Here is a 20607-nt window from a genome sequence, read left to right as displayed (position 1 = left end):
GATTCTGTTAGTTTTTCTTTAATCCTTTTCTTCTCTCTTTTTGGATTGACTTCTATTAATGCTTTGTAAAATTGTTTCTTTTTTCTTTCAACTCCACATTAAACTTGACCTCTCTAGTAAATTTCTATTCCAGTTATTTACTTTAGCTGTAGAATTTCCTTTTTAAATTTTAATTTCTGCTGGTAAACTGTATTCATTAGTAGTTTTTCAGTTCGTTCTTTGAACATATATCTACTTAACTCTTTTGTGATAGCTTTTTTGAATTCTTTAACTGCTAGACCTAGTATCGAGTGCTCTTACAAAGTGCTGGTATTGATTTCTCTTTTTTGTGAGTGTGCTTTACACTTTAACACAGTAAAGTTAGGTTAAAACTGGGTATTGTAGATAATATATTGTGGCAAATCTGAAATCTGTTGTGTTCTTCTGCAGAATTTCTTTCCAGACACAGTTAAATTGCCTAGATTCAAACTGGAAATTTTTCTCACCTCTGGTATTAGTTTGCTCTTTTCTTGTAGTTTTACACTGCTAATTTTTTTTAAACCCGCCTTCCAAGGACCTCTCTTGTACCTCTATAATGTGGTATTTGGACAAAAATTTGGGTAAAGATGGTGTTTAATCATTTTAGACCCAAAGATACCCGCAGATTGAAAGTGAGGGGGTAGAAAACCATTTACCATGCTAAAGGACACCAAAAGAAAGCTGGGGTGGCAATCCTTATATCAGACAAATTAGACTTTAAACCAAAAACTATAATAAGAGATGAGGAAGGACACTATATCATACTTAAAGGGTCTATCCAAAAAGAAGATCTAACAATTGTAAATATCTATGCCCCTAAAATGGAATCAACCAATTATATAAGCTGATTAATAACAAAATCAAGGAAACACATCAACAACAACACAATAATAGTGTGGGACTTTAACACCTCCTCACTGAAATGGACATTTCATCTAAGCAAAAGATCAAGGAAATAAGGACTTTAAATGACAAATTGGACCAAATGCACTTCACAGATATATTCAGAACATTCCATCCCAAAGCAACAGAATACACATTCTTCTCTAGTGCCCATGGAACATTCTCCAGAATAGATCACATTCTAAGTCACAAATCAGGTCTTAACCGGTACAAAAAGATTGGGATCATTCCCTGCATATTTTCAGACCACAGTGCTTTGAAACTAGAACTCAATCACAAGAAAAAGTCAGAAAGAACTCAAATACATGGAGGCTAAAGAGCATCCTACTAAAGAATGAAAGGGTCAACCAGGAAATTAAAGAAGAATTAAAAAAAATCATGGAAACCAATGAAAATGAAAACACAACCATTCAAAATCTTTGGGATGCAACAAAGGCAGTCCTAAGAGGAAAGTATATAGCAACACAAGCCTTTCTCAAGAAACAAGCAAGGTCTCAAATACACAAACTAACCCTACACCTAAAGGAGCTGGAGAAAGAACAGCAAAGAAAGCCTAAACCCAACAGAAGAGAAATAATAAAGATCAGAGCAGAAATCAATGAAATAGAAACCAAAAGAACAATAGAACAGATCAACGAAACTAGGAGCTGGTTCTTTGAAAGAATTAACAAGATTGATAAACCCCTGGCCAGACTGATCAAAAAGAAAAGAGAAATGACCCAAATCAACAAAATCATGAATGAAAAAGGAGAGATCACAACAAACACCAGGGAAATAAAAACAATTATAAGAACATATTATGAGCAGCTCTATGCCAGCAAATTAGATAACCTGGAAGAAATGGGTGCATTCCTAGAGATGTATCAACTACCAAAATTGAACCAGGAAGAAATAGAAAACCTGAACAGACCTATAACCACTAAGGAAATTGAAGCAGTCATCAAAAATCTCCCAACAAACAAAAGCCCAAGGCCAGATGGCTTCCCAGGAGAATTCTACCAAACATTTAAAGAAGAATTAAGACCTATTCTTCTAAAACAATTCCAAAAAATAGAAATGGAAGGAAATCTTCCAAACTCATATTATGAGGCCAGCATTACCCTGATCCCCAAACCAAAGACCCCATCAAAAAGGAGAATTATAGACCAATATCCTTGATGAACAGGGATGCAAAAATTCTCACCAAAATACTAGCCAATAGGATCCAACAGTACATTAAAAGGATTCTTCACCACAATCAAATGGGATTTATCCCTGGGCTGCAAGGTGGGTTCAACATCTGCAAATCAATCAATGTGATACAATACAGTAAGAAAAGAAAGAACAAGAACCATATGATCCTCTCAATAGATGCAGAAAAAAACATTTGACAAAGTACAGCATCCTTTCTTGATCAAAACTCTTCAGAGTATAGGGTTAGAGGGTACATACCTCAATATCATAAAAGCCATCTATGAAAAACCCACAGCGAATATCATTCTCGATGGGGAAAAACTGAGAACTTTTCCCCTAAGGTCAGGAACATGGTAGGGATGTCCACTATCACCACTGCTATTCAACATAGTATTAGAAGTCCTAGCCCCAGCAATCAGACAACAAAAAGAAATAAAAGGCATCCAAATTGGCAAAGAGGAAGTCAAACTCTCACTCTTTGCAGAAGATATGATACTTTATGTGGAAAACCCAAAGACTCCACCCTAAAACTGCTAGAACTCATACAAGAATTCAGTAAATTGGCAGGATCTAAAATCAATGCACAGAAATCAGTGGCCCTCCTATACATCAACAACAAGACAGAAGAAAGAGAAATTAAGGAACTGATCCCATTTACAATTTCACCCAAAACTGTAAGATACCTAGGAATAAATCTAACCAAAGAGGCAAAGAATCTGTACTCAGAAAACTATAAAATACTCATGAACGAAATTGAGGAAGACACAAAGAAATGGAAAAACATTCCACACTCATGGGTTAGAAGAAGAAACATTGTGAAGATGTCAATGCTACCTAGAGCAATCTACACATTCAATGCAATCCCTATCAAAATACCATCAACTTTTTCAAAGAAATGGAACAAATAATCCTAAATTTTTTATGGAACAAGAAAAGACCCCGAATAGCCAGGAGAATGTTGAAAAAGAAAAGCAAAGCTGGTTGCATCACAATTCTGGACTTCAAGCTCTATTACAAACCTATCATCATCCAGACAGTATGGTGCTGGCACAAAAACAGACTCATAGATCAATGGAACAGAATAGAGAGCTCAGAAATGGACCCTCAAGTCTATGGTCAACTAATCTTTGACGAAGCAGGAAAGAATGTCCAATGGAAAAAGGACAATCTCTTCAACAAATGGTGTTGGAAAATCGGACAGCCACATGCAGAAGAATGGAACTGGACCATTTCCTACACCACACACAAAAATAGACTTTAAATTGTTGAAAGACCTAAATGTAAGCCAGGAGTCCATCAAAATCCTAAAGGAGAACACAGGCAGCAACCTCTTCGACCTCAGCCACAGCAACTTCTTCCTAGAAACATCGCCAAAGGCAAGGGAAGCAAGGGCAAAAATGAACTATTGGGACTTCATCAAGATAAAAAGCTTTTGCACAGCAAAAGAAACAGTCAACAAAACCAAAAGACAACTGACAGAATGGGAGAAGATATTTGCAAATGTCATATCAGATAAAGGGCTAGTATCCAAAATCTAGAAGGAACTTCTTAAACTCAACACCCAAAGAACAAATGATCCAATCAGAAATGGGCAGAAGACACGAACAGACATTTTTCCAAAGAAGACATCCAAATGGTCAACAGACACATGAAAAAGTGCTCAACATCGCTTGGCATCAGGGAAATCCAAATCAAAACCTCAGTGAGATACCACCTCACACCCGTCAGAATGGCTAAAATTAACAAGTTAGGAAATGATAGATGTTGGCAGGGATGTGGAGAAAGGGGAACCCTCCTACACTGTTGGTGGGAATGCAAGCTGGTGCAGCCAGTTTGCAAAACAGTATGGAGGTTCCTCAAAAAGTTGAAAATAGAGCTACCATACAACCCAGCAATTGCACTATTTACCCCAAAGATACAAATGTAGGGATCCGAAGGGGTAAGTGCACCCCAATGTGTATAGCAGCAATGTCTTCAATAGCCAAACTATGGAAAGAGCCAAGATGTCCATCGACAGATGAGTGGGTAAAGAAGAAGTGGTATATATATACAATGGAATATTATGTAGCCATCAAAAGGAATGAAATCTTGCCATTTGCAACGACGTGGATGGAACTGGAGGGTATTATGCTGAGTGAAATAAGTGAATCAGAGAAAGACATGTATCATAATACCTCACTGATAGGAGGAATTCTTTTATTTTTTTAAGGTTTTATTTATTTATTTAACAGAGAGTGACACAGCGAGAGAGGGAACACAAGCAGGGGGAGTGGGAGAGGGAGAGGGAGAGGGAGAGGAGGCTTCCCGCTGAGCAGGGAGCCCAATGATGCAGGGCTCGATCCCAGGACCCTGAGACCATGACCTGAGCCGAAGGCAGATGCTTAACGACTGAGCCACCCAGGCGCCCCTGATAGGAGGAATTCTTAATCTCAGGAAACAAACTGAGGGTTGCTGGAGTGGTGGGGGTTGGGAGGGATGGGGTGGCTGGGTGATGGACATTGGAGAGGGTATGTGTTATGGTCAGCACTGTGAATTGTGTAAGACTGTTGTATCACAGACGTGTACCGCTGAAACAAATAATAACATTTTATGTTAAAAAAAAAAAAAGAGAGAGAAGATAGCAGGAAGGGAACAATGAAGGGGGCGAAATCAGAGGGGGAGACGAACCATGAGAGACTATGGACTCTGAGAAACAAACTGAGGGTTCTAGATGGGAGGGGCATGGGGGAATGGGTTAGCCTGGTGATGGATACTAAAGAGGGTACCTACTGAATGGGGCACTGGGTGTTATACGCAAATAGTGAATCATGGAACACTACATCAAAAACTAATGATGTAATGTATGGTGATTAACATAACATAACAAAAAATAAATAAATAAAATGCAAAAAATATTTAAAAAAAGATGGTGTTTACCTTCTCCATAGGTTTTACCCCTATGGATCCCTCTAATTTTCAAGTTCCATGCCAGCTTTGAAATCGATGCTTCAAATCTGTTAAGTCTTTAGCTCTTTGCTGACTAAGCTGAATGCAGCTGGAGGATGCACTCATTTTAAAAGCAACAGATTCACACATCTATTCCCCTGCACCTTTGTTTATCAGAAGTGGATTTCTCTTTGCTTTCTGCCTGCTTTTCTCTTAGGCCTCTTGGATTCTACCCCACACTGTCAGTCAGTCATTTGGACAGAGTTTATACTCAAAATTTGGGGACCCACTTCTACAATTTGTTGGTGTCAAAACTCCTGTTTACATTCTGAGCTGAGTTTTGAGCCCTAGGCTCTGTGATCCCTAGTAACTAGAGAAGGTAAGCCTGTGGCTTCTGAGACTTTTTCTGCCTCCACCCCCTTGGGAGCATTTGGGAGTGCTCTCAGCCCAGAAGATCGTAAACTCAGAATTTTTATCTCTTGCAGTTGTAGTTTTATGAGATGAAATTCTTTAGCTTCTGTTTGATTTTGGATGCTTTCCAGTGTTTTTAAATAGCTTTTATAAAATCAATTTTTTTTAAATCTATGGGAGAGATTACATAACTACTTTATTCCTTTGACATTACTGAAAGTTCTCCTGTAAACATAATTTGAATGACAGCATATTATTGGTCAGAATAAAATAAAAATACATTTCTTACTATTATCCATAAGACTGTGATTTGGCACCATAGTACATTCTCTTACTATCTTCACTTCTCACTCTGCTCAAGATACTGTGGCTTACTCACTGACATTTGAATATTCAAAGCATATGTTTGTTGTTACAACCATCCATATTCATTGCTTCCTTTACATAGAATAAGACCTTCTTTGAAGTCTTCCAGGTCTCAGCCCATAAATGATTTTATCAGAGGGGGATTTCCTGTCCACAATTTCACACTTTTAAAATTTTCTTCAGAGCAATTATCATTTGCTGCCATATTGGGTATTTGTTTTAGCTGTGTGTTGTCTGTCTTTGGCCACTAGAATGGGAAGTCTAAGAGAGCATGGACTTGTCTGTTTACATTGTTCAAGCTGTATTGCCAATGACTAGAACAATGCCAGGCACTAATTTATCACTCAAGAAATCCTTATTGAATGAATAAATAATTTGTCAAATTGGTAACTATTATATATTTAGCACACTTGATATAGAAAATTATTTTCTCTTCCATATAATTTTAGGATTAACTTATATGAAATAATTTACTTGTGATTTTAATTCCTTGCTTATTAACTATTTTATTTTAGGAATGACTATTAAAATATTTCAAAGATTTCCCAGCATAATTGAAGTGATAACATTTTTATTCTACTCTCATCCTTTGTTGAAATGAAGAAATTAATGGAATTTTCAATGTCAACCATACTTGCATTTTTGGTGGGTTTCTGTAATGTGGGATTATTTGATTATACAACCTGATTTTATTTACTAATATTCTATTGATGATTTTTGAATCATTTTTAGTATATAAAATTATCCTGTGTTTTTATGCTTTATTTTTATCACTATCAAATTCTGGAATTAGATTTATGCAATCTTCCTACAATGTGTTGGGAAGTTTTCATCTGTTTCCATACCCTGCAATTTAAAAAAAAAAATGTTGACATTACTTGTGCTTTCAAAAGGTTTTTTATTTAAGCAATGCCCACACCCAATGTGGGGCTCAAACTCACAACCCCGAGATTAAGAGCTGCATGCTCTACGGACTGAGCCAGGCAGGTGCCCCTACTTGTGCTTTCAAAGTAGAACTTACTAGTGTAAAAATCTGTGCTTAGCGATTTTCTTTTCAATGAAATATTTCAGGAATATAAAATATTGGAGATTATAATAAGTATCTTTATATCTACCACCTAATAATATATAAAACTTTACAGAAACAAACTGGAGCCAATTTGGTAGTTCTACTTGATCTAATTCCTCCCCCTTTCTCCTGAGACAAAACTATTGTGGGAATTTATCATTCCATGTAAGCTTTTTTTTTTTTTTAAGATTTTATTTATTTATTTAATTGACAGAGGGAGAGAGAGACGGTGAGAGAGGGAACATAAGCAGGGGGAGTGGGAGAGGGAGAAGCAGGCTCCCCGCAGAGCAGGGATCCCAACGCGGGACTCGATCTCAAGAGTCTGGGATCATGAACTGAGCCCAGGCACACCTTGCTTTTTTTTTTTCTTTATGCATAGCATATATCAATAACAAACATAGAATGCTTATATGTATTAACATTTTTTGTAGATAGCGTATGTGTTATATGTCCTTCTGCACTTGTATTTGTTTCATTTCATAGATTTTTAAAAATTTCCAGAATGGAATATTCAGTTCTAAAACATGAGTTTTATCTGCTTTGTAGCATTATAATGAATATGTATAAATACGCACATACCACAATGTATTTATCATTTCCTTGTTCTTGAGCATTTCATTGTTTCTAGTTTTTCTACCAAAAAAAATTACCTGCTATGAGTAATCTTTTACATTCCTTTTGTGCAACTCTGCGAACAATTCTAAGGTTATTTACCCAGGAGGGGAATTATTGAACTGTGATATGTGAGCATATTCAATTTTTCTGCCAAATTCTCTTTAAGTGGTTGTTCCAGTTTATACTCCACACAATGGTATACATGAGTTCATATTGCTTCCCATTATATTGCCAACATTAGTTACATCCACACATTTCCATTTCTGCCAATATGTTTGAGATGAAATGAAATTCCCTGTGATTTTCAATTGTATTTTGCTGATTGTCTGTAAGAATGGGCTTCATTTCACACATTTTTGTTGTTATTCATTGACCATTCAAATGTCTTATATTGTGAATTACCTATTAACTTCTACTCATTTTTCTGTTAGGTGTTACTTTTACATTTTGAACACTGATTGATATTTTGAAGTTTTATACATTGCAAATATCTTTTCCCAGTTTTAAATACTTTGTGTTTCACATTGCTTACGGGGACTTTTTAAAAAAAAGAAATATTGAAAAAGTTCACAGCTTTATTGAGTTTTGCATACCATACAATTTGAATATTTCAAATAGTACATGCACTGTGGATTCATAACCACAATCCACTTTTCTGAACATTTTATTACCCACCCCAACTTCCCTTGATCCTGTTTTTAGTCAATACCCTTTCTCACCCCTAGGCTCAGACAACCACTAATTTAACTTCTCTCTCTACAGATTTGCCTTTCCTAGAGACCTTTATAATAAATGGGATCATATAATACATTTTCTTTGTGTCTGATTTCTTTCACCTAACATAATGTGTTTCAGGTTCATCCATGTTGTTGCAAGCATCACTAGTTTATCCCATTTTGTATGGGTATCCTACGTTGTGTTTACCTATTCAGCAGTTGATAAATATATGGGGAGATTCCAGTTTGGAACTATTGGAAATAAAGTTGCTATGAACACAAAAGTCTGTGTGGACATATGTTTTCATTTCTTTTGAGTATATACTTAGAAGGAGGATACTGTGCCATATGAGAAGTACATGTTTAACTTTTTCAGAAACTGTCAAACTGTTTTCCAAAGCTATTGAATCATTTCCATTCTCACAAATATTATATGAGTTTCAGCCTTGCAAACAAGGTCATGGTCAAGATTTTAAATTTTGGACATTATATTCAGTGTGTAGTGATATATATATATGTGTGTGTGTGTGTATATATATATATATTTTTTTTTTTTTGAGAGCTAAAGTAGGGGGAGGGGGAAAAGGGAGAAAGAAAGAGTATCTCAAGGAGGTTCCACGCCCAGCATGGAGCCTGACAGGCGTTTGGATCCCACGATCCGAGAGCATGACCCCAGCCAAAATCAAGAGTCGGACACCCAACTGACTGAGCCACCCAGGCACCCTACAGTGTGTAGTGATTTATTATTATTAGTTTTATTTTGCATTTCACTAGTGACTGATGTTTAGCATTTATCGATATGCTTATTAGCTATATATATATATGTATATTTGTATATATAAATTTGGTAAAAAGTTTTCAAATATTTTGTCAAATATGTAGTATATTTTAATATATACATTTTTCACTTAATGTATTTCATTTAAAATAGTTAATATGTATCAATTACTGTATCTTGGCACCCAATTAAGAGTATTATCTTTTACCTTGAAATCTTTAATCTAAAATTTATTTCTGTATATGTTATCTAGTACAATCTTATATTTATTATTTCTGCTATGGCTAAACAATTTCCTTAGCAACAGATTGGATTTTCCCAAGTTTTTCCTAATGATTTGTGATGCCAGCTCTGATATAAATCAAATTTCTATACATATAGACCTGTTTCTAAGTTTCTAATTCCCCTATTCTCTCAATAACATTGTCTTGGTCTGTGGAAAACTACTATATACTTACTTAATGTTGCTAAAAATACATAAAATTATATATACATGATTATACATGATTACATATTACATGATGTACCTATCTATATTAGAAAACTTGGTATATCATAAAATAAAGCTCTCCATATATACATTTTCAAAATTATTATCCTGGGCTCTTGCTTTTGTACATAAATTAAAGCATCAGCTTTTAAATTTCCATGAAAAAGACTTTTGATATTTTAGAGTTACAGAGAATGAATAAATTAAATGCATAGCTTTTAGGAGAAAATTGTCATCTTCATAATATTTTGGTTTCCAAGCTATGAATATGACTTTTTTAGTGAGCTTGAATAATGTTTTATTACATCCAGAATATTTTGCACATTTTATTGAATTTAAGCCTAAATCCCTTTTGATTTTTGTTGCTATTATAAATGGTATCCCTTTTTTTCCCCTACAGTTATATTATTTCAAGTGTTAGATGTCAGTATATAAGAAAAGGAATTAATTTTTATATTATAATATATTGATTTTATCATTGCTAATCTCACATTTTAGTTCTTATAAATTCCCAGTAAAAGCTTTTGTATTTTCAGTGTTGATATCTTCTGAAAATGATTGCTTTATTTCTTATATTCTAATATCACACAAATTATTATTATATATTTTTAAATTTTCCCTTGTCTTAAAGCATTGCCTAGAACTTCCAGAACAATCTTTATTAAAAACAATGACTGCTAACCTTCTTGTTCCTTGTTTCTGACTTAGAAGAAATTATTCCCTAGTGTCTTAATTGGGAAGTGGTTTATAATGGTCATTTCTCGTCTTCCTATGGCTTCCTCCATTTCTTCTCTCCTTCTCTACCTGTTTCTCCTTTTCCTCCTCCTTCTTGTTCTCTTTGTTTGCGCTCTCCTCCTTCTTCACTCTCTTGCTCTTCCTTTCAGAGTTTTTAGCTGAATTTAAAACTTTTCACTGAAGTATTATATAGAGAAATGTGCCGATAAGTACAAAAACTCAGTAAATTTTTGTATTCCTAGGCCATTTGGTGGCAGTTTCATTAACCGTGTCTCTTCAAGAGAGTTGTTCTTTTAGTTTTCGTTCTTTTAGTTTTTAAAGTTGATGGGCATGAATTTTTACATAGTATCCTTTAAAATTAAAAAATTTAACTTTTCCATTTTTCCCCCCCAAATCTCTTCTATCAGATACGTGTTTCCCTTTTTTGTTGTTTTTATTTGGGTTTTCTTTCCATTTGTCTTAATTAGACTTGCAATGTTTGATACTTTTACTTTTCAAAGAAACTGGATTTTTATTTTATAAATCAGTCCGATTTAATTTTTTTCTATTTCATTAACTTCTATTTTTCAGTTACTAATGTATCCATTCTATTTACTTTAGACTTACATTTTTTTTGCATTTTTAATTTCTTTCTAGTTTTATTTACTTGTTTTTTGATTTCTAGTTATACTACATAGTTATTAGCAAGTACTTCCAGGATCTAGGTCCCTGAAGGTTAACTGAACATACAGCCAAAACGTGAAGGACGCTTATTACCCTAACTTATTGACTAAGGTATATTTATCTGTCTAAGTCCCACATGTATAAAAATTAAATATTTTTTTCAAAATTTATTCATTAAATCATGTATTCAAGGTATTCTGAGAATCTGTCATATAGATGGCAGAAAAATACATGATTTTTGTCTTTGAAGATCATACTGTTTAGTGGAATAGATTGACTTATAAGAAGGAGATCATAATACAGGTGTCTATGATAGAGGTTAAGCATGATATTAGGAAGCTGTGAATGAGTATTACACATAAAAGATAACATTTGTGCTTGAGAAAAGGGGTTGGGTATTTTGGTGAGAACTATGAAAAAATTCGAAGTAAAAACAGATTCTCTAAGCCTGGTTTAGATGTTAAATGGGAGTAGGAAGAAATTAGTGATGAAGCTATATCTTAGTAAGAAGTGATTCACTTAATAAACATGGGGCTGGCAGAGAAAATAAAGCGAAAGGACACGAAAACACCTGCAGAAAGCACCACTTTCTCAAAATAAGCAGTGCAACTCTGAATATTGTGTATCTTCTTGACTGTCCTGAATGTTTCAGAAAGTAACACAATTATGTAGTCAAAATTCGGCAACTATTACAATTCTCACATCCTAGCAAATCACACTAAGTGATAATAAAGCCATTATGGTTAAGTAATGCTTCTACACATTGGAAAATAAATGGTCATATGTAGAGTTTAAGTGGAGAAAACATACCAGAGTTTAGTTGCGGAAACCTTTCTTGATAGAAAAGTCTACTTCTGAAATTTAAACTGGTGAGTGATTACCTGGGTTTTTCTTCTCTGAAACAGTTCTTTCTGTGTTTTAGTATCTCTCCCTTGTTCTCTCTCTCTCTCTTTCTCTCAAGCTCCCTCTCTGAATTTCACTGTCAGGGCACCCATATTTGTGGTCTGGGATTTCATTTTCAATTATTTCTCCCTTTTATATTGTGATTGCAAGCCTTTTGGTAATTAATCCGTAGTTCCTTTTGTTAAAGCGTAGCTATCTCTGCACTAGAGAATTCCAGATTCTCTTTATTTTTTCTTAGATTATGAGTGAAAGACAAACAATGGCATTCATTACTTTCTCAGACAACTGAAAATTAATTTCTGATATATTAAGTCAGTAGGAGGATCTCACATAAATTCCATTATTAAAATCAGCAAATTGCTGTGGGCTTTCCATTGATTTCATGTTGCACTAATCACTATATTCATATTCATATTCAACCATGTAGTACAGCTGCAGTTGCAAATGTCCTTAAAATACAAAGAATTTTACATACAACTGAGTAAGATTATAAAAAGAGAATATGTGGATTTGTACGAAAATCAGAAAAATATTATATAAAGGCACTTTTCCTACTGCAGTAAGTCCTTATCATAATTCAGACCCTATTATCATAGGTCTTTATTGTGAAATGAAAAATGTTGGGGATGATTATTTTGTTTATGTGTGTATTGATTTAGTGCCTACTTTGCGCTGAAAAGTTGGCTTGACCATGTTTAGAGCAATTAATTGTATTACCTCCATCCTGAAGAAATGTGTTGATTAGAGGGATATGTAGCTATTTTAAAAGTTAAATTGACTAGAATGAGTGAGTTCCATCAAAAGACATAAGCACAAACAGAGATGTATGAAATGAGTGGGGGTTCATTTTGTACTAGGCACTGTGATGGGTAATTCCAAATGGATTGGGATGTACTTCTTACAAACATGAGCAGGTAAAGCTGTGTATACATGGAAAGGGGTTATAAAGAAATGAGTCCCTAATTGCATGGTGGAAAACATCATAGAGATTTCAGGAAGGGTTTGATATTTAAAATTTTGTAAAAGATGAGGGAGGGCTACTTTTTCCATATAAATATTATTACTGATACTGAACAGGGTTACTGGTGTTTCTTTGGCTTATTTAAAATAGTATGTCTCTATACCTGGTTTCCAAGAAACGTCTGGATCCTTATCTTGGATACACTTAAATGAGTAATTTGTCCTCCATGAGCTTGAAGTTTTATCTAAATTAAGAGATCTAAACAAGTGAAACTACTGTAGAATTGTAAAGATGAGTGGAAATTAACATGGGCACGCTAATGCTTCAGCAAAGCTTGACTTTAAACCAAACCCATTTTTTATTCTCCATTCAGGAAGCCTCTCCCTCCCCTTCATTTGTTTTTTCTGTAGGATCCTTTGTTCCAGGAACTAGGTATCAATGTTGCTACTTAGTAAAGAGAAGACTCGGATGGCATGGCGGGCGCCAGCAATAGTCAGGAGACTGCCTTGAAGACACAATGAGCAGGGCTCGCACCTCATACTAGTCTCCTATTAAAACCACCAGCTCCTATAACTTCCTATAAAACCCCTCAGCCTTGTGTCCTGCGAGGTCTTGCAGTCTTGGAGGCATTAGCCTGCTGTAGCCTCCTTTGCCTGGCAAACTAAGAAACTGTTTTCCTTCTTTATACCTAAACTGTCTTCGTGTTACATGTTTCAGCTCCAGAGCACAACTGGTTTTTGACAACACAAGGAGGAAGCTAAAATTTATCTCATCTTTGCAGTTCAATGAGATCTTTTGAATTTTTTTGCGTTACCTACTTCCATGTCACCTTAATTCTCTGTGTTAAGCATTTACTTTCATTGCCATTCTGCTTATGCAGCATGGCTCAGAATATAAACAGACAATAACCTGAATCTCTCCCTCCCCACCTCTCTCCTTCTATTACCATCAACCACATTTAATTTAGTGTTGTAGAAAAAAAAAGTTTAAGTAATAACAAGAATTAAAATCTCCTGATAATTCCATAAATTCCACTTGTGTTCATTTTCTTGGTGGTCAAAAAATCCTCCTGCATCCATACTACCTTGGGCCACTGCTAAGAGGCTTGAGGAGATAAATTTCACTTCATGCTTCTCTCCGAGCTCACCAATTCTCTCACCAAAAATCACGATCAATGGTTTCTTTCTCTTCTGAACCCATTACGCACCTGTTCCCTGATATTTTTATACTACTTTCTTTCCAGCAATAGCTAGAACCTATTCTAAGAACAGAGTAAACTAAAGCCCCGAATAAAGCAAGAACTAGTCTTAATGGTTATGTAATAAATTTCCTGTTATAATCTAGGGCAGTTTCTCAAACACAGCACTCTTGTGAGGCTGTTGACATTTGAGGCTGGATAATTCTTTGCTGTGGGGGGCTGTCTTGTGCATTGGAAGATGTTTAAAAGTTTCCCTGGCCTCTATCCACAAGATGGATAGAGGAGTACCCCCCCCCATTTTTGACAAAACTCTCAGGACATGTCAAATGTCCTCTGTAACCCATAAGGTTGCAAGAATCCCACTTAAAATGCAAAAATGCCACTTAAATTTGAATTTCAGATAATGCAAGAATGCAAGAATCCCACTTAAATTTGAAATTCAGATAACCAAAACAAATACACTTTTTTAAAAAAATTAAGCATATCTGAAATATTGTATAGATCAGAGTTATACTAAAAAATGTCTCCCTGAGATTCAGATTTAACTATATTTTTATTTTAAATCTGGCAATTCTACTTGAGTCTGAGGAGGGTAGGTGGGGGCGGGGGGGTGGGCATAGTTGCCCCAATTGAGAACCACTACGATTATATTAAAAAGTAAAATAAAAATAAAATGTTTTAGGCATAATTTTGGCATTGCCATGTGTTTAAGGCATTTAGCTAAAAGGGTTATTGTTACTATTAATATAATTATTTTGGTATGTTCAAAAGTCTGCAATAGTGGAAAATAAAATAAAATGTACCACTTAGTTTCATTATGGGGTCTCAGCTCTTGAGGAATTTAGTGCTTTGACTGATAGCTGTAAAGACAAGTGGCTCCACTGGCTTCAGTTTTCTGCAGCATTCATTAGGCTGGAGGCAGGCTTTCTTCGGATATAAAAATGATGGATGGAATTCAGAACCCGTTAGTTACTCTCATGATACCATAGACATCAGGAATATGTGTTTGCCCTCTGAGTAAAGCCTACACACTTTGCCACGTAAATCCCCAAGTGCATAGACGTTGAGCCATTTAATCTGCTCTGGGCCCATGTCGCCTAATCCTGCAGCTGATATAATCATCTTCAGACACTTACATGTCCCTAGACGACACAGCCAAAGATAAAAAGACAAGGTGAACTTGTGTTTGCCCTCTCATTAAATTTTGCAAGCTGCTATGCTTAAGTTTCTATTTTATGGACCACTTAGGCAACAATTAACCTTTAAAAATACATTAGCATTTTTATTTCAGACTTTCAAGAAGACGCAGATGAAAATAGAAATTAATGATAGTGGGGAGTTCTGACTTACAAATTGATATTCAGGTGTTCAAAACATGGTTTGCCTCTATCACATTAAGAAAATATTCCAAATAATCCCCCCATCCTAGTTCTTCTTTAAAACTGACTGTATCTTTTGTTGGTACCAATTATAGTGTAATGGCAGTAAGCATACCCAGGTTTATTGAAATACAGTGTTAGAGAAATATTACTGGTGTTCTATTACTTTAAATTGAAAGACGATGAAGACTTAAATGAGCAGAGAAAGCCTCATTTAAACACAGTAAAATTGAATCTATTTGCCCTAAAAGATAATTACATAAAATTTTATTAGAGCTTTTAAAATTTTCATTTTAAAATTTGCACTGGCTAAAAATCATCTTCTATAATGTGGGTAATTTAAGCAGATAATGATTAAAAAATATAAAATACTATGATTTTGTTTTAACATCACCGGTTATCAAAATGTTCTTTCTTTTTGCTGCCAGAACTGAGAAAATATGGTATTTTTAATATTAGTTTTAGAACATTTTAAAAATGTTTTTAAAAATACAAAAACATTATTTTTAAAGATGTATTTTTGGCCTCATATTATTTAGTTTATTTTTGCAAATCTGGTGCAATCTATTAGACTTTGGACCTCAAAACAGTCATTCACAGCTTTGAAAAGTCCCTTCTAGAACTTTGAAGTTTAACATTAAGAACCTGTAATTTTACATCAGGCTAACTGCACATGGAGCTAGAATGACGTCTGTTTTACTGTGTGTCCACTTTCAGTCAGGTTATAATGAACGTCTAATGCAGCTTCGGATTTAAAAATAAAATTCCTAGGGGCGCCTGGGTGGCTCAGTAGGTTAAGCACGGGACTCTTGATTTTGGTTCAGGTCATGATCTCAGTGCGATGAGATTGAGCCCTGAGTTGGGGCTCTGTGCTGAGTGTCAAGCCTGCTTGGGATTCTCTCTCCCTCGCCCTCTGCCCCTCCCCCATCCATGCAGATGCTCTCTCTCTCTCTCAAAAAAAAATCAAAATTAAAAATAAAAAAAATTCCTGGGCTCCTGAGTGGCTCAGTCAATTAAATGCCTGCCATAGGCTCAGGTCATGATCCCAGGACCCTAAGATCGAGCCCCATGTGAGGCTCCCTGCTCAGCAGAGAGTCTCCTTTTCCCTCTGCCTCTGCCCCTCCCCCCAGTTGTGCTCTCTCCCGAATAAATAAAATATAAATAAATAAATAAAATTCCTAAACATGCCAGCTTACAATGAACATGATCTGTTCTATGTGGTTATGACACAAGGATGACTAAAACAGGGACCCATTGGCAGAAAGGGTTGGAAAGGAGAGAAGGAATTTGAAAATCTTCCTTTTCTTTCTGTTAATGTGCTCTTGGAACTGTTGCAGGGCGATTTGTTGCATGCTTACGGCTATAGATTCTGTTTTCTTAATTAAGCAAGATGTAAGAAAACGAGCATTTTTCACTTTGAGCTACTTTCTCCATTAGGAAATTTAATAACAAATATGAGACATTGTCGAAAGCCATGGTTAAAGCAAAAGACAGAGTAAAGAAAAACTGCCAAGCAGTGTTTGGAATGAGAAAGCACTAATCTTGCAGTAAGGAAAAATCAGGTATTTAAGGTACTGATGGAGGTAATGGTTTGGGGGTGGGAAGGGTCCCCAAGACTGTTTTATAGCTTAGTTGTATAAAAAGTCAACTGAAAGAACTGTTTCACAGGTATGTTCTAAGAAAGCTAAAAGCCCAAGACTTTGGGCTTTGTGATCGTGAGGACTGGACACTAGCTTAAGTGGAGCATGAACTTCCTCCTCTCCCCAGCCTTCAACTCCCTATGGTCTAGCTAAATGGTTGTGGGAGACCAACTGAAACATGGCTCAGGCGCTCTGGTGTTAAGTGGCAAATGACAACTTGGTAACAGTTAATGAAGTCTGGAGACTTATAGAATAAGTGGTTGATGTCATAAGGTGGAAAAGAATATAGTGATGACATTTTGGATCAGCATGTTGGGTATTTTATGTACTCCCTGGAAGCAGAAGACTGGGTTAGTCTGATTTAATCTAGGGAACTAATAACAATTTCTAGCTGTGATATACTTACTTTTACAATATTATATCCCTAGATACTAATAATTTATCTGGTCATTTTACTTAGTTTATATCAAATTTAGAGGACCATTGTGCTAAACCAAGGCCTATAAAACTTAATCTATTTTTCCTAATAAAATTGATATAATATCAACTTCTTAAATGAGTTAAAAGGCAGATAAAATCATCACCTATCTTAAACTTAGCAAAAATCCAACTTTCTTTTGATTTAGAAAACATTTCAGAAAAATTATAAATTTTATTTTCTTCTGTTTAAATATCTGATTTTGAATCCGCCGAGTTTTCCTGAGTTTGCTGGATGCTGCCACATTAGAAATGAAGGCCAGACAGGGTGGGTTTATGAGGTGATGTATTTTCTCCCTGGAAACTTTTAAACCTTGAACACGAAAACATTCTGAAAATTCATCATTGTTTAGTTTGGTCCAAACCATTCAATATGGCTTTAATTAGCTTTCAAAGTCTCCAGCACAAAATAGAGTGGTGGCAGAAATAAATTGTTTAAAGGAAAATACAGACTGTGCTGAAATGCACAGCCTAATCTTCAAGAGATACTATATTCTAAGCACGACATAGTGTTGCCTTCATATTGCCTTTGCCTCATTTTGATTTAAAAATATGTTTCTTCCATTTTCCATAGAATATAAATAGCTTCAGAAATTTAAAGTTAACTGAAAATTGTAGACTAATGGTGCTTTTTCTGCAAGAGTTCACATTTGTTACTTAAAGGAACAGTGAACTCTTAAAAGTTTATCACTTATGTTCTTTGAGATGGTGTTTATTCACAAATTATTGAAAATGGAATACAAAAATGTGACTCTCAAATGGGAAACAGTGCTACTGGGTGGACTGTCGGTCATCTTCATGTGAGCGCTAAGGTTATGTCCAACTGTAAACTTTCTGTGTCAAAAAGGGCAAATGATGCTTGGATAGGAGGAAGGTTAGTGAAATATAAAATGAAGCAGTTGCTTAGAGGGTGGAATTGAAATAGTCTGTGGAAAACTACGAGTTTTGAATGTATATTTTTCCCTAGGAATTTATCCTACAGTAATTGTCCCAAGTTAAATTTGGGATTATAAATCTATATGGGCTATTCCCAACTGATTAATATTAAAGATTTCTTACATTTTATCAATATATTAATTTGTAGTCTTAGAAAATTTTGTAATTATTATCTCATTTTCATTTAATGGAATTTCTCATAAAAGCTGGGTAGTTGTTTTTTTTTACCACTTGAAACATAAGAAGACTTATAAAACTATATCCACTGGCTTGTTTCCACTGAGAGAAGCAGAGATACTTTCTATTCTTTCTATTTTGTCCTCTGCATGCAAAACCTTAGTTTTACAAGATGTCAACAACAACAACCAAATGTTTAGATATGGCAATATAGAAGTCCTGTTTTCTTCTAGGTATGGAGGGCGCTTTTCCATGGAAACTGCATCATTTTCATTACCCAGGCAATGAGCTTAAAGATTTAGGCTTCCAAGATCCAGTCTCTGCAGCTTAAAGACTTCGGCTCGCAAGACCAGGACACAACAACCATTCTGGTTTCCAATGCTGCCAAATTATACAGCCGAATCATGTGATACTCTAGCCTAAACCCCTCATCTCAGCAATGCTAGTTACGTGTCCTGGGACTAATTATTTCTGTTTCCCATATCTCACCAGTAAAATAATACTTACCCCATGGAGAGTTGTAAGAACTAAATGAGTTAGCATATACAAAGCTTTTAGAACCTGGTAAGTACTCGATAAACAGACACTATTGTAATTTTATTATTGTAAATTTATTAAATGTACATTTAATTTGTAAACATTATGATCATATTTAAGAGCAATCAGAATAGTAATTGTCATTTTTGTTTCACACATTTACATGAATTGTTTTATGGAACTCTCATAACAATTAGTAACTACTAATCCTAACTCCGTTTTACAAATGAGAAAACTGAGATCATAGATAGGTTAATTAAAATTGTTTGCATGACTAGTAAATGGTGGAGTTTAATTGCAGAACCGTGATTCTTAAATCCCTGGAGTTTGACTGCAGAGCCATGATTCTTAAGAGTTATAATAGATGACTCCTTATATGTCTCAAATCATGTTCTCTCTCCTCTTGACCTCCAGACATATCTTAAGATTATTTTTCTTACATAAATTGTTAAAGGTGCTCATTTCTGCATGCATTGGGAGAAAATCTAATTTGTAGTTTTATATGAGAATATCTCTCTGATCCTTTTGCATCATTCCTAACTTTGTGAAGAGGAAAGCATGCCAACAAACTCAAGTTAGATTGGATTACTATGTGGCGATAGGAATATTAGGCAGCTGGGTGGATAAGTCAGGTTAATGCAGGAATGCATAAATGAGGGTCTCTACTATTGAAAAACTCAGTTCTTCAATTCACTCAGGAGAGAAGTTCTCTGACTCTTTTGCCAGTTTTGTCCTCAAGCTACACGTTTGTCCTCTTAGACTTAGAAAGGTGTGTGCCACATCTTCCCATAGTCCCTATGGACTTAAATATCTGTTTAACAGTCATGTCATAGTATTATAAATTATACACTTTTATCATTCAGTAAAAATTGATATGCTGCACAACTTGCAATCTTCTGTACTAACATCATTCAGTCTTGATTTTTTTAGGTACAACTAGTATTAGTATATATTGGTGAAATTATAGTGTGGCATGCGTACTCTTTATTTTTTTATTTTTATAGATTTTATTTACTTATTTCACAGAGAGAGGTGGGGGGAGAGAGAGCGCATGAGCAGGGGGAGATGCAGGCAGAGCGAGAGGGAGAAGCAGGCTTCCCGCTGAGCAGGAAGTCCAATGGGACGGTCCACGATGGCAGTCACTGGGGCTTAATCCCAGGACTCTGGGATCATGACCTGAGCTGAAGGCAGATGTTTAACTTACTGAGCTACCCAGGTGCCCCTAATCTTTTTAATGTCAGATTGTGATCATGGCTAAGAGAAAGTAAACATGACTAAGGAAATCATTAGTGTGCACTTCTTTTATTATTACCCGTACTTAAACCCAGGATAAAAAATCATAATATGTCCCTGGAAGAGTGTTTACTCTCACTTAATGCACAAAGGGCAAAACACATTCCCTTAGAACGGGGAAGGAAAAAGATAAAGCTGCTTCAATATCATCTCTTACATTAGAACAGAAAGATAGCTTCAATAATTTAACATTGTTTTCTAGCTTTAAAGCAAAATGGGGTCATGATGCCAGAAAATTGTATTT

This window comes from Eumetopias jubatus, unplaced genomic scaffold (genome assembly GCF_037043125.1).
Source record: "Eumetopias jubatus isolate StellerSeaLion01/CBP00866 unplaced genomic scaffold, mEumJub1_p1.0 scaffold_4, whole genome shotgun sequence".
NCBI lineage: Eukaryota > Metazoa > Chordata > Mammalia > Carnivora > Otariidae > Eumetopias > Eumetopias jubatus.
Note: the sequence above shows the minus strand (reverse complement) of the source record.